Genomic DNA, 4,850 nt, shown 5'->3' with positions numbered 1-4,850 from the left:
TTCTTCAGTCAACCCAAGCTTTCTGATAGTGGATGCAGGTATTAGATTGATGCTTGCTCCAAGGTCACACAAGGCTGTCTTAGTGCAAGCACCTTCTAATGTGCATGGTATCATAAAACTTCCTGGATCTTGAAGCTTTTCTGGTAAGCTTTTCTGAATGACTGCACTGCATTCTTCAGTGAGAAACACTTTTTCAGTTTCTCTCAAATCCTTCTTATGACTTAAGATCTCTTTCATGAACTTAGCATAAGAGGGTATTTTCTCAAGTGCCTCTACAAACAGAATCTTGATTTCAAGAGTCTTGAGATAGTCTGAAAAGCGGGCAAATTGTTTATCATGTTCCGCTTGGCGGAGTTTCTAAGGATAAGGTATTTTAGCTTTGTATTCTTTAACCGAGTTTCTGAGGATAAGGCATCTTGGCTTTATATTCTTCAACCTTAGTTGCTGCAGGTTTATTCCTTACAGAGGTGGTTGGAGAACCCTTTTTAGAGGGGTTACTATCAGCACTCTCAGGTGTCTGATTCCCCATTGGTGTTTGAACGCCAGGGTTGGGTGGAAAATGGGCGTTTAACGCCAACTTTTCCCCCTTTTCTGGCGTTTAAACACCAGAACTGGGCAGGGAATGGGCGTTTAACGCCAGCTTTCCCCCCTTTTCTGGCGTTTGAACGCCAAGAGTATTCCTCTCTGGGCTCTTACTGTCCTCAGAGGGATTTTGGATAGTGGTTTGGCTATCCTCTGTCAATTGTTCTTTTATTGGCTTTTTGCTACTTTGAGCAGTGTTATTCAATGTCTTCCCACTCCTCAGTTGAACCGCTTGGCATTTTTCTGTTATCTGTTTAGATAGCTGCTGTTTTGTCTGATTCAACTGTGATTCTATGTTCTTGTTAGCAATTTTAGTTTCTTGGAGCATCTCTTTAAATTCTGCTAACTGTTTTGTCATCAGGTGTAATTGCTGATTAAGCTCAATCATCTGTTCTTGAGTACTAGGATCAGTGGCTACTGCCATAACTTCTTCTTCTTTTGTAGAAAACTCATTGCTAGAGTACAAATGTTGATTTCTAGCAACAGTGTCTATAAGCTCTTGAGCTTCTTCAATCGTTTTCCTCATATGTATAGATCCACCAGCTGAGTGGTCTAGAGACATCTGAGCTTTTTCTGTAAGCCCATAGTTTGCTGTAGGTTGGTTATTCAACCACCTCTTAGCTTGATCTTTTACAGCAAATGGAAACAGTAATAGTCTGTAGACATCCTGATCCACCTCTTTATCACGTACTGTGTCAGCAATTTGTAAGAATTGTGCCAGAAACTCAGTAGGTTCTTCCTGTGGAAGACCGGAATACTGGCAATTTTGCTGCACTATGATAATGAGTTGAGGATTTAGCTCAAAGCTGCTTGCTTTAGTGGGAGGTATACAGATGCTACTCCCATATGCAGCTGTAATGGGGTTAGCATATGACCCCAGAGTCCTTCTGGACTGCTCAATTCCACTTAGGTCCATGATGGAGAAAGGAAAATGATATGGATTGCAAGTAGATTATTTATTTTTTTATTTTTTTATTTTTTTTAAAGTGACCGAAAAAATATAAAATAAAATAAATAGAGAATAAAATAAAATTTCGAAAATTAACAGAAAATAAGATCAAAACAAAATTGAAAACTAAATCAATTCGTTAATTAAAAAGATTTTGGAATTAGCAATTAAAAATATATGATTGAGAATTATTTTGAAAAAGATATGATTGAGAAGATATGATTGCAAATAAAAATGATTGAAAAGATATGATTTTGAAAATCTTTGACTAATTTAATGCAAAATTTCGAAAATTATGAGTAAAACAAGGAAATGATATTTTTTTGTTTTTAAATTTTAATGAGGAAAGAGAAAAACAACACAACGACACTAAACTTAGAAATTTTAGATCAAAACAAAGAGAACAAACAAGAAAACTTTGAATGTCAAGATGAACACCAAGAACACTTTGAAGATCAAGATAAACACCAAGAACAAATTTTTGAAAAATTTTTAAGTGAATAAAAGAACAAAAGACACCAAACTTAAAATATAAAACTAAACTCAAATAAAAGACTCTAAACCAACAAAAATAAAACAGTCCTAATCTAAGCAACAAGATAAACCGTCAGTTGTCCAAACTCGAACAATCCCCGGCAACGGCGCCAAAAACTTGGTTCACGAAATTGCAATCACACTTTTGCAATCCCGCACAACTAACCAGCAAGTGCACTGGGTCGTCCAAGTAATACCTTACGTAAGTAAGGGTCGATCCCACGAAGATTGTCGGCTTGAAGCAAGCTATGGTTATCTTGTAACTCTTAGTCAGGATATCAAAAATTATCAGGATTGATTGTGAAAAGCAAAAGAACATGAAATAAGTACTTGTTTTGCAGTAATGGAGAATAGGTTGAGGTTTTGGAGATGCTCTGTCTTCTGAACCTCTGCTTTTCTACTGTCTTCTTCTTCAAACACGCAAGGCTCCTTCCATGGCAAGCTGTATGTAGGGTTTCACCGTTGTCAATGGCTACCTCCCATCCTCTCAGTGGAAATGTTCAACGCACCCTGTCACGGCACGGCTATCCAGCTGTCGGTTCTCGATCATGTCCGAATAGAATCCAGTGATTCTTTTGCGTCTGTCACTAACGCCCCACAATCGCGAGTTTGAAGCTCGTCACAGTCATTCAATCATTGAATCCTACTCAGAATACCACAGACAAGGTTTAGACCTTCCGGATTCTCTTGAATGCCGCCATCAATTCTAGCTTATACCACGAAGATTTTGATTAAGGAATCCAAGATATATCTACTCAATCTAAGGTAGAACGGAGGTGGTTGTCAGGCACGCGTTCATAGTTGAGAATATGATGAGTGTCACGGATCATCACATTCATCCGGGTTAAGAACAAGTGATATCTTAGAACGGAAGCAAGCATGATTGAATAAGAAACAGTAGTAATTGCATTAATCCATCAAGACACAGCAGAGCTCCTCACCCCCAACCATGGGGTTTAGAGACTCATGCCGTGGAAGGTACACAAAGAAACGTGTAAAGTGTCATGAGGTACAGATACAATGTCAAAAGATCCTATTAATAGTGAACTAGTAACCGAGGGTTTACAGAATTGAGTAAATGACAGAAAAATCCACTTCCGGGCCCACTTGGTGTGTGCTTGGGCTGAGCATTGAAGCATTTTCGTGTAGAGAATCTTTCTAGAGTTAAACGCCAGCTTTTATGCCAGTTTGGGCGTTTAACTCCAATTTGCATGCCAGTTCCGGCGTTAAACTCTGGGAATTCTGAAGCTGATTTGTAACGCCAGTTTGGGCCATCAAATCTCGGGCAAAGTATGGACTATTAAACATTGCTGGAAAGCCCAGGATGTCTACTTTCCAACGCCGTTGAGAGCGCGCCAATTGGGCTTCTGTAACTCCAGAAAATTCACTTCGAGTGCAGGGAGGTCAGAATCCAACAGCATCTGCAGTCCTTTTCAGCCTCTAAATCAGATTTTTGCTCAGGACCCTCAATTTCAGCCAGAAAATACCTGAAATCACAGAAAAACACACAAACTCATAGTAAAGTCCAGAAAAGTGAATTTTAATTAAAAACTACTAAAAATATACTAAAAACTAACTAAATCATACTAAAAACAATGCCAAAAAGCGTATAAATTATCCGCTCATCAAAAGGAAACGTGCAAAAATGGAAGGAACACAAGGAATTGAGGAGATGACCAGCGAGAAGTCACGCGGTCGCATGGCTCACGCGACCGCGCAAAATGGAAGAAATCAGAGTGACACATTCGCGTGCCTGACGCGACCGCACAGACTGAAAGTTGCACGAACGACGCGAATGCGTAAACGACACGCACGTGTGATACGAAAAACGCTGAGTGATGCGATCGTGTGGATGACGCGGTCGCGTGACGTGCGCGATCTGCAGTATTACAAAAGTTGCTGGCAGAGATTCTGGGCCGCATTTCAACCCAGTTTTTGGCCCAGAAACACATATTAAAGTCAGGGAACATGCAGAGACTCAGAGAACACTTCATACAACAACGATTCATTCATTACTCACAATTTTAGGTTTTAGATGTAGTTTTTAGAGAGAGAGGTTCTCTCCTCTCTCTTAGGATTTAGGATTAGGATTTCTATTAGGATTAGGATTGTTTCTTCATACCAGGTTCAATAATTTATGTTTCTCTTCTATTTTTGTTTACTCTGAAGCTTTTAGTTGTATTTGATTTATGTTGCCCAATTGGCTTATGAACTTTTTCATGTTAGAATTGAGTCAATTGACATCTCCATTCAATATAATTTGAGGTATTCTAGACTCATGATTGATTTTTCTTATTTTTAATTTAGATTATTTACTATTGGCTTTGGTTAGGTAATTGGTAACACTTGAGTTATCAAACTCAACAGTGATTGAAATGTGCAGATTCTAATTGATCTAGATCGCTCTAATGCTAGTCCTCCCACAGGGATTGACTAGGACTTGAGGATCAAGCTAATTAGTCTACTTGACCTTCCTTTGTTCAATAAAAGATAACTAAGTGGGATTAAAACCCAATTCTCATCACACCTGATAAGGGTAACTAGGATAGGAATTCCAATTCTAATACCTTCCCAAGAGTTTATTTTATCATTACTATTTTATTTTTCTTATCATTTAACATACTTGTTCCTTACTTTCAAAACCCCCAATTTACAAGACTCATAACCAATAATAAGAACATACCTCCCTGCAATTCCTTGAGAAGATGACCCGAGGTTTGAATACTTCGGTTATCAATTTTATCAGGGGTTTGTTACTTGTGACAACCAAAACGTTTGTAAGAAA

Source organism: Arachis duranensis, chromosome 2 (assembly GCF_000817695.3).
Source record: "Arachis duranensis cultivar V14167 chromosome 2, aradu.V14167.gnm2.J7QH, whole genome shotgun sequence".
In the NCBI taxonomy this organism is placed as follows: Eukaryota; Viridiplantae; Streptophyta; class Magnoliopsida; order Fabales; family Fabaceae; genus Arachis; species Arachis duranensis.
This window is presented reverse-complemented; position numbering follows the sequence as displayed.